This window comes from Symphalangus syndactylus, chromosome 20 (genome assembly GCF_028878055.3).
Source record: "Symphalangus syndactylus isolate Jambi chromosome 20, NHGRI_mSymSyn1-v2.1_pri, whole genome shotgun sequence".
In the NCBI taxonomy this organism is placed as follows: domain Eukaryota; kingdom Metazoa; phylum Chordata; class Mammalia; order Primates; family Hylobatidae; genus Symphalangus; species Symphalangus syndactylus.
This window is the reverse complement of record NC_072442.2, coordinates 34324084-34334390: the sequence shown is the minus strand read 5'-3', so window position 1 is coordinate 34334390 and position 10307 is coordinate 34324084. Positions and strand designations below refer to the sequence as shown.

General features: G+C 56.9%; 1 pseudogene; it reads left to right on the top strand.

The window, feature by feature from the left end:
• Positions 1 to 562: 562 nt before the first annotated feature.
• Positions 563 to 9143, top strand: LOC129469471 (double homeobox protein 4C-like; annotated as a pseudogene).
• The last annotated feature ends 1164 nt before the right edge of the window (positions 9144 to 10307 follow it).

Sequence of the window (10307 nt, the reverse complement as noted above, 5' to 3'; positions counted from 1 at the left end):
TTTGCCCTCTGCAAGGGGGCCTGTTACTCACGTGTCTCTGGCCCCCGAAAGCGTGACCATGTTGACTGTTTCCCGAGCTCTGTGGCGACACAGAAACCTCCAGCGAAGTGTGGAAAAGCAGCCTCGTGACTTCGCTCCCCTTTCCAGTTTCCAAACAGGCCACAGTGGAGACTCGCCTCGTTGCAGGAAACAGGAATCTGTTGTCTGGCCGTGATGCACTGGACGTTTCTTTTCTCTGTAGTTTCGCTCTCGTTTTCTACATGAAAATGAACGAGATACACACCCCTGCGTGTGTGAGACTATCACGGCAATGGCGACACCCACAGGCATTGCAGCCTTCCCCGAGAGGGCCTGGAAAACTCAAGACTGTCATGGAGGTTCAGTTCCGCACTCCACACTTCAGGGTGGTTTCTGCCTGAAAACTGTGCGAGTCAAGACAGCTGCTTCCAGTTTCCATAGAATTACTGCAGAACCTTAGGAGCCAGCCTCCGAAGCCCCTCTTTCCCCTCCAATCCGGCCCTACATCCACCCACCCCACAAGGCCCTGGTCCCTGTGGTTTTCGGCTTCGGAGGGCGGGCTACCCCGGGACCATGGGCCCCAAGCTCATGCCTGCTCATAACGGGGTGGAAGTGGTAGGTCTTTCTAAGGGCCTCCCGGCTGGACCTGAACGCAGTGCGCAGGCCGGCTGAGGAGCAGAGGAGCCCTCCGGCCTCTCTCTGCCCGGGTCCATCCGTGAAATTCCGGCCGGGGCTTCCCGCGATGGCTCTCCTGACACCTTCGGACGACACCCTCCCCGCGGAAGCCCGAGGAGGAGGACAGCGGAGGAGACTCGTCTGGACCCTGAGCCAAAGCGAGGCCCTGCGAGCCTGCTTTGAGCGAAACCCGTACCCGGGCATCGCCACCAGAGAAGGGCTGGCCCAGGTCATCGGTGTTTCTGAGCCCAGGGTCCAGATTTGGTTTCAGAATGAGAGGTCACTCCAGCTGAGGCAGCACCGGCGGGAATCTCGGCCCTGGCCGGGGAGACGCGGCCCGCAAGAAGGCAGGCGAAAGCGGACCTCCGTCACCCCATCCCAGACCGACCTGCTGGTCCGAGCCTTTGAGAAAGATCGCTTTCCAGGCATCGCCACCAGGGAAGGACTGGCCAGAGAGACGGGCCTCCCAGAGACCAGGATCCACATCTGGTTTCAGAACCGAAAGGCTAGGCATCCCTCACAGGGTGGCAGGGCGCCGCCGCCCACAGGCGGCCTGTGCAACGCGGCCCCGGGCGGGTGTCACCCTGTTCCCTGGTCGGTCGCCTTCGCCCACACCGGGGCGTGGAGAACGGGGATCCCCGCACCCCACATACCCTGCGCGCCCGGGGCTCTCCCACAGGGGGCTTTCGTGAGCCAGGGAGCAAGGGCCGTGCCAGGCCGCGCCGGCACGAGGGATCTCCCAACCTGCCCCGTTAGGCGGGGATTTTGCCTACGCCGCCCTGGCTCCTCCGGAAGGGGCGCTCTCCCACCCTCAGACGCCTCGGTGACCTCCGCACCCGAGCAAATGCCGGGAGGACCGGCACCCGCAGCACGACGGCCTGCCGGGCCCTTGCGCGGTGGGACAGCCGGGGCCGCTCAAGCCGGGCCACAGGGCCAAGGTGTGCTTGCGCCACCCATGTCCCAGGGCAGTCCGTGGTGGGGCTGGGGCCCCAGGTCGCCGGGGCGGCGTGGGAACCCGAAGAAGGGGCACCTCCACCTCCGAAGCTCGCGACCCCGAGGGCCTCCGCGTCAAGCACAGATGCAAGCCATCCGGGCGCCCTCCCCACCGCTCGAGGAGCCTGGGCGCTCGTCTGCACTCACCTCCAGGCTGTTAGATGAGTCCCTGTGGACCCCAGAGTTTCAGCAAAAGTCACAACCTTTCCTAGATCCGGCGCCACTGGGGGAGCTGAAGGACGTGGAAGAGCCCGCTCCGCTGGAACCACTCCTCAGACAGGAAGGACACCGGGCTCTGCTGGAGGAGCAGGTTGGCGAGGGGTGGGGCGGGGTGGGGGCAGGGCGGCGGCCTCTCTTTCACGGTGAACCTCTGACTCGGTATGGAAAGACGTGTCTTCCCTTCCAGCTGACCTGTCTAGGATCCCTGAGTTCCAGGTCCGGCGAGAGACTCCACAGAGAGGAGGGCTGTCATTCTTTCCTGAGCATCCCGGGGATCCCAGGGCCCGCCCAGGTACCGGGAGGTGGGCTGTCTACTGCTCACGCGCGGGTTTGCAGGCACAGCCTAGGTTTTCTAACCAGCCCAGGCGGAGCTCTCATCCCTTTTCCCCTCGCATTCTTCAGTCGGGTTGGAGGAGACCGCAGTCCGCGAAACACCGGGCCCGGGCAGAAGCCAGACCAGTTCTCCTTTCCGTGGCTCGACTCCTCTGCCTCTTCGCTCACCACTTGCCAACCCGTGTCCCGCCAGCCTCCCCGCCAGCACCATGGAGCGCCTTGCAACTAAATGTAGACCCGAGACCTCGCGCAAACCGGGGTGCTGCCCTTTCCAGGCAAGAGGGAAGGCAGGCAGCGATTAGGACAGGAACGGAGACAAAGTGGGACGGAAGGATGGAGCTAGGAAAGGATGGATGGACTGAGGGACCCTGGAAGGGACAGAAAGAGGGAGGGAGGGAGAAAGGGAGGAAAAAATCTGGGGAGGGAGGGAAGAACACCAGACACACCCCACCACAACCACTAGCAAACCCACTCCCAAACACACAGACACATACGGGCGCACGCGCGGGAACACAAGCACACACACAGACACACAAAGACACAGAGAGCTTGAAGAAGAGCAAGGGACAGAGGGATGGAAAGATAGAAACGGAAGGAGAGAGAGAAACAGTGATAGAGAGAGAGACAGAGAGAGACCGGGGAAATTGCGAGAGGAGAGAGAGAGAGAGAGGGCAAGGTGGAGAGGGAAGTAGAGAAAGGGAGAGGGTGAGGGAGCTAGAGAGGGAGAGCAACAGAGCCTTGGAGAGGGAGGCTCTGCTCTTGTAGACAGGGGCCCCTTTGGCCAGGGTAGGGTAGAGGGTGCCTGGGCCGGGCTAGAACAGGGGGGCAGGGCCTCCCACAGGGGAAAACCAGGGGAGCCCTGAGACGTGTTTCACTTGGATTGGTTGGTTGCTTTGGGGGTGCGTTTCGTAGCGTCATTCCTTTGCTGGCTCCTCCCTGTCCTCTTGGTGCTGTGGGCCCTGAAAGTTGTAGAGTGCACCAGTCTCTGTGGCGGGAGCAGTGGCGCCGAGGGTGCCCACGGGCCGCGGCTTGGGTTTCTCTCGTGTTCAGAGGGGTATGGCTGTAGACAATGGCAGTGGCGTCTGGCTGGTCCAAGAGCCCGGTCCAGCTATGCCCGCCTGATTCCAGGCGTCACCACCAACCCCGGGCCGCGAGGCTGGGATCAGGCACCCCAGAGCCGCTTGCCCGCGGCCGGGCTGCTCTGCCCTTCTATATGCCCAAGCACCACCAGTCGCTGCACTGCGCTTTCCGCCGACCTCCCTGAGCGTCCCGCTGTCGCCGGCGGCCAGACCACGTGAGGGACTGCAGAGGCGCCAGAGGCCTCCATCCCCTGCCAGGGCTCTGGACTCTCCAGGAGGCCTCCCTTTAGCTGATGCTCCAGGCTTTCCCCTGGTTCTCCAGCTCTGGAGCTTCCAACACTTGGGGCCTGCTCAGGACGGGGTGTGCCCCCAGGCGTCAGGGCCCAGGGCCCATGGTCCTGGGATCCCCTCTGGTCCTCCACCTTGCCACGGAAAAATTATTTTGGATTCCTCCCCACCCCTCCTGCAAGGCCCCCTCTTTCCCCACACACCCAGAGAATCCAGGGCTGCCCAGGGGTGAACAGCCGGCCCAGCCCCGCGGGCCCTTTTTCTCACAATGCCTACACCATTGTCGCTTGTCCCGAGGAAGACCCGGCCCGTGGCCAACGGGGCAGGAAGGCCCTGCTTTGTCCCAGGCTGGTACTACAGCCCCGAAAGCCTGATCCCAGGAAAGAGGGTCTGATGGACACCCAGACACACCCCACCACCACCACGAGCAAACCCACCCCTCACACACACAGATACACACGGTGCGCGCACGCTCTCCAGCACACACGCACACGGACACGGACATGCACGGACACACACACAAAGACACAGCTTGAAGGACAGCAAGGGAGACAGGGATGGAGAGATAGAAACAAAGGGTGAGAAAGAGACATAGAGACAGAGTGGGGAGAGAAGTGACAGAAGAGCGAGAGGTGGAGGGGGAAGAAGAGAGAGAGAGAAGGTGAGGGAGCTGGAGAGCGAGTGCGATTGAGCCTTGGAGAGGGAGGCTCTGCTCCGGTAGACGGCCCCTTTGAGCAGGCCGGGGTGGGGTGGAGGGTGCTTGGGCTGGGCCAGAACAGGCGGGCAGGGCCGTCCAAGCGAGAGTACTGAGCCCTGAGACGTGTTTACTCTTGGATTGGTTGGTTACTTTAGGGGTGCCTTTCGTAGGGTCCTTCCTTTGTTTGGTCCTTTCTGTCTTCTTGATGCGGTAGGCTCCGAGATTTGTAGAGTGCGCCTGTCCATCTGGCGGGAGCCATAACGCCAGCGTGCTCACAGGGCACAAGACCTGGGTCTCTCTCGTGTCCCTGAGACTGGATTTTACACGAAGTCGGTGGCAATGAAAATCCAAGTGCACAGGGACGGTTTTCCTGGTGGCTGACGAAGGCAATGTCCTTCCCCGGTGGAAAGCAGCCCATGCGTTGAAGTGGGAGTAGAGTCAGGGGGCGGTTGGGAAGCACGGCGACAAAAGGGGGAAGGGGGAGGGAGCAGGGAGCCAAAAGCCTTCAGCACCCAGTATTCTCAGGGGGTCTCGCAACCCAAGTACTAGCCAGGCCCGACTCTGCTTAGCTTCCAAGATCAGTCGAGATCCCGTGCGTTCAGGGTGGTGTGGCCATAAAGGCCGGCAGTGGCGCCTGGCTGCCACAAGAGCTGGTCCCTGTCACGCCTGCTCGACTCCAGGCGTCACCGCCACCCCGGGGCCGCGGGCCTCAGATCAGGGGCCCCAGAGCCGCTCCCCCGCAGCTGGGCTGCTCTCCCCATCAAGGCCCCAGCACCGCCGGCCGCCGCGCTGCGCCTTCCGCCGGCCTCCCAGAGCCACCCTCCTCGCCTGCGGCCAGACCACGCGCCGGACCGCCGCCCTGTTGCAGCGCGGGAGAGCCACAGGCCTCAGTCCCCTGCCCAGGCTCCAGGCACACCAGGCGGCCTCCCTTTTCGCAGACGCTCCAGGCCTTCCCCCGCTCGGGAGCTCCCAAGCTCCCAACACATCGGGCCCGCTCAGGACGGGGTGTGCTCTGAGGCGTCAGGGCCCAGGGCCAATGGTCCTGGGATCCCCTCCAGTCCTCCGCCTTGCCGCGGAAAAATTGTTTTGGATCCCTCGCCGCACCTCCTGCAAGGCCCCCTCTTGCCCCACATACCCAGAGCCGTCAGGGCTGCCCAGGGGCAAACAGCTGGCTCAGCCCCGCCGGCCCTTTTTCTCACAATGCCCACATCATTGTCGCTTGTCCCAACGAGGACCCGCCCCGTTGGCCAAGGCCCTGCTTTGCCCCGCGCTGGCACTAGAGCCCCGGCAGCCTGATCCCGGGAGAGAGGGGCTGATGGGACATCCAGACACACCCCACCACCACCACGAGCAAACCCACCCCGACACACACAGATACACACGGAGCACGCGTGTGGGCACACACACGGACACACACGGAGACACACATGGGCACACACACACGGACACACAAAGACACAGACAAAGATAGCTTGAAGTAAGGGAGGAGACCACCCCTCATATTGTCTTATGCCCAATTTCTGCGTACTGAGACTATCACAGCAACTGTGACACCCATGCGCTGGCAATAGAGTCAGCACCCTGATCCCAGGACAAAAGTACTGAGGGACATCCAGACACACCCCACCACAATTATGAGCAAACCCATTCCCAAACAGACACACATGGGTGCGCCCCTTTTAGTAAAATCTAAAAGGCAGAAATGACATCCACAGGCAGACAGGCCGGTGCCACACTCTGGGCCTGGTAGTTAAAGATCTACCCCTGACCTAATCGGTTATGTTATGCATAGATTACAGACATTGTATAGAAAAGCACTGTGAAAATCCCTGTCCTGTTTTGTTCTGATCTAATTACCACTGCATGCAGCCCCCAGTCAGTACCCTCTGCTTCCTCAATGGATCACGACCCTCTCACGCAGACCCCCTTAGAGTTGTAAGCCCTTAAGAGGGACAGGAATTACTCAGTCAGGGAGCTCGGTTTTTGGAGACGTGAGTCTACTCATGATCCCAGCTGAATAAAGCCCTTCCTTCTACAACTCCGTGTCTGAGGGGTTTCGTCTGCGGCTCCTCCTGCTACAGAAGGAGAGCAAGGGAGGGAGGAATGGAGAGATAGAACCAGAGGGAGAGAGAGACCCAGACAGTGTGGGAGGAGAGAGAGAGAGAGAGAGAAAGAGGGAAAGAGAGAGCGTGACAGAAGAGCGCGAGGTGGAGGGGGAAGTAGAGAAAGGGAGAGAGTGAGGGAGCTGTAGAGCGAGAGTGACAGAGCCTTGGAGAGGGAGGCTCTGCGCAGGTAGACAGGGCCCCCTTGAGCAGGCCGGGGTGGGGTGGAGGGTGCTTAGGCCCGGCTAGAACAGGGGGTCAGGGCCCCCAACACGGGAAAACCAGCGGAGCCCTGAGACGTGTTTTATTTTCTTGGATTGGTTGGTTGCTTTGGGGGTGTGTTTCATAGGGTCCTTCCTTTCTTTGCTTCTTTCTGTCTTCTTGGTGCGGTGGGCCCCCAGATTTGTAGAGTGAGCCCATCTGTCTGGCGAGAGCTATGGCTCTGAACCTGTCCAGGCCTGGGTCTCTCTCGTGTCCTTGGGACTGGAGTTTACACGAAGTCGGTGGCAAAGTGCACAGGGAGGGATTTCCTCGTATCTGGTGAAGGCAATGTCCTTCCCTCGGGGAAAGCAGCCCACGGGTTCTGGAGCAGAGGTCTTGGCTGGCGTCTGTGGGACCCGCTGCCCCTGCCCGCCCCTTCCCCGGGCTTGGACCGTTATGGCGGCGCTGGATAAATGATTGAATTATCTGGGTGTCCCGGGAGCGTGAAAGACACCCGGGACCTCAGGGAACCCGCGCCTGAACCCTTGGGGTCGGTCCCGTCCGCCTGGGTTAGAGCTGGGCTCCTGGTGGGGCTGCGGCGAGTCGGAAGAGGTGGGATGCTGCTGCCCTGTGGTGCTGCAGTGGTGGATCTTCAGGGGGAGGCCCTGGGCTTCGGCTGGGGCGCAAGGGCGGACAAGGTGGAGGGAGGAGGGGAGGTTGGAAAGCACAGAGACAAAAGGGGGAAAGCGGGAGGGAGCGGGAAGCCAAAAGCCTACAGTACCCGCTATTCCCAGGCGAAATCCATCCAAGTACTCACCAGGCCGGACCCTGCTTAGCTTCACGAGATCAGAGGAGATATGGGGAGCGTTCAGGTTGGTGTGACCTAGACGCCCGCAGCGCTGCCTGGCTGCTCCAAGAGCCCGGCCCAGCCACGCCCACCCGACTCCAGTCGTCACAGCCACCCCGGGGCAGCGGGGCTCGGATCCGGGACCCCCAGAGCCACTCGTGGTGCCCCTGGGCAGTTGTCTCCCTCCAGGCCCGAGCACCGCTGGTCTCCCAGAGTGTCCCGCCGTCGCCGGCGGCCAGGCCTCGCGCAGGACCAACGTGGCACAGCCCTGCTGTTGCTGGGGGGCCCTGGAGGCCTCCGTCACCTGCCCAGGCTTCCGGCTCTTGGGGCGGCCTCCCTTCTGCCCATGGTCCTGGCCTTCCCGGGCTCCCGAGCTCCGAGCTTCCACCACATCGTCCAGCTCAGGACAGGGGTGCTCATCCCTTCACTTTTTAACTTTTTGTTGTTTCTATTTATATTTTATTGTGGTATGTCTTGAAATGTTGCTGTAGTTATTACTTTTGATTGGATAATATTTAGTATTCCTACTTTGAATAAGAGTAGTTTGCACAGCACACAGCTACAGTGTTATAGTATTGTTTTGTTTTGTATCCTATTAGCAGTGAGGATTTTTTTACCTTCAGGTGATCATTTATTGCTCGTTAATGTCCTTTTCTTCCTGATTGAAGTACTCTCTAGCATTCCTTTAGGACAGACATGGTATTCATAAAATACTTCAGCTTTTGTTTGTCTGGAAAAGTCAGGATTTCTTCTTTTTATTTGAAGAACATTTTCACTGTATATGCTATTCTAAGGTAAAAGTATTTTTTTCCTTTAGTACTTTAAATATTTATTGCTTCTCTCTCCTGGCCGGTAGAGTTTCCACTGTAAAGTCTGCTGCCAGAGGTGTTGGAGCTCACCGGTATGTTATTTGTTTCTTTCCTCTTTCTTCCTTTAGAACTTTTCTTTATCTTTGACTTTTGGAAGATCTATTGAATGCTTTGAAGTAGTCTTTTTTGGGTTAAATCTGCTTAATGTCCTATAACATTTTTGTAGTTGGATATGGATATCTTTCTCTCGGTTTGGAACGTTTTCTCTTATTATCCCTTTGAATAAATTTTTCTACCCCTGCCTCTTTCTCTACATCTTCTTTAAAACCAATAACTCTTAGATCTGTCTTTGTGAGGCTATCTTTCTAGATCCTGTAGGCATGATTTGTTGTTTTTATTCTTTTCCTTTTGTCTCTTCTGACTATGTATTTTCAAATAGCCTGTCTTCAAGTTCACTATTTCTTCTGCTTGATCCATTCTGCTATTAAATGGCTCTAATGCATTCTTCAGCATGCCAATTGCATTTTTCAGCTCCAGAATTTCTGCTTAATTTGTTGTAACTATTTCAATCTCTTTGTTGAGTTTAGCTGATAAAATTTGGAATTTCTTTACTTTGTTATCTTACATTTCTTTCACTTTATTTTTTAATACAGCTGTGTTGAATTCTCTGTCTGAAAGGTCACATATCTCTTTTTCTCCAGGATTTGTCCCCAGTGCCTTATTTAGTTCACTTGGTGAGGTCATGTTTTCCTGGATAGTGTTGATGCTAGCAGATGTTATTCAGTGTCTGGACATTAAAATCTTGGGCATGCAGCACCATATGAGAGGTTTAAAAAATAAAATTAAAAAAGAGAAAAGGTGAGTATTTATTGTAGTCTTCACTTTCTGGGCTTATTTGTAGCTGTCTTTCTTGGGAAGACTGTTCACATATTTGAAAAGACTTGGGTGTTGTGATCTAAGCCATATCTGCTTTATGGGTACCTTGTACCCAATAATGCTGTAATTCTTCCAGACTCAGAGAAGTACCACCTTGACAGCCTTCAAAAAGATCCAGGAGAATTTTCTGGATTACTAGCCAGAGACTCTTGTTCTCTATCGTTATTTTCTCTCAAAGATACAGAGTCTTTCTCTCTGTTCTAAGCCACCTAAATCTGGGAGAAGAAAGACACAAGCACCCCTGGCCACCACCGCTATGACTGCCCTGGATCAGACCTGAAGCTAACACAGCACGGGGTCTTGCTCAAGTCCTGCTGCATGCACTTTCCGATGACTGCCTATGTTCACTCAAGGCCTTTGGTCTCTACAATTAGCAGGCGGCAAAGCCAGTCAGGCCTGTCTTCTTTCCTTTAGGGCAGTGGGTGCCCTCAGCCCCTGGCTGGGTCCAGAAGTACCATTCAGAAGTCATGGAGTAGAGTCAAAAATTTTAGAAGTCCACTTGACATTCAATTGCATTGCAGCTGATCTGGCACTCAAACCACAAGACATAGTCCTTCCTATTCCTACCTTCCTTTCCTAAAGGCAGAGTAGCCACCACCACCTCAGGCCACAATGAGTACTGCCAGGCTACCACCAATGTTCCCTTAAGGCCCAAAGCCTCTTGTCAGCTTGCGGTGAATGCTGCCTGGCCTGGGACTTGCCGTTTTCAGGGCAATGGGCTCCCTACTGGCCCTGGGCAGCTTCATAAATGCCAATCAAGAATCAAGTCCTAGAATCAGGGATTCCGAAAGCTCGCTTGGTGCTCTACCCAACTCTGGCCTTGCTGGTACCTAAGGGGCAAGACAAAGTCCCCTTTGATTTTCCCTCTACTTTTCCCAAGAAGAAGGAGTTTTGCCTTTTAGCCACCACAGCTGGTAATGTGCTGAGTTCACCTAAATCTAGCAAGTCTATGAGGGTCATCCAAGGCCTTTGATGTAGTACTGGGTATGGCTTCTGGTTATTCAGAGCCCAAGGTTTTCAAGTTTGCAGGCAATAAATCCTGCCAGCACATGATTCTTTTCTTCAAGGCAGCAGGTTTCCTTCTGGCCCAGGGTGTGTCTAGGAATGTCT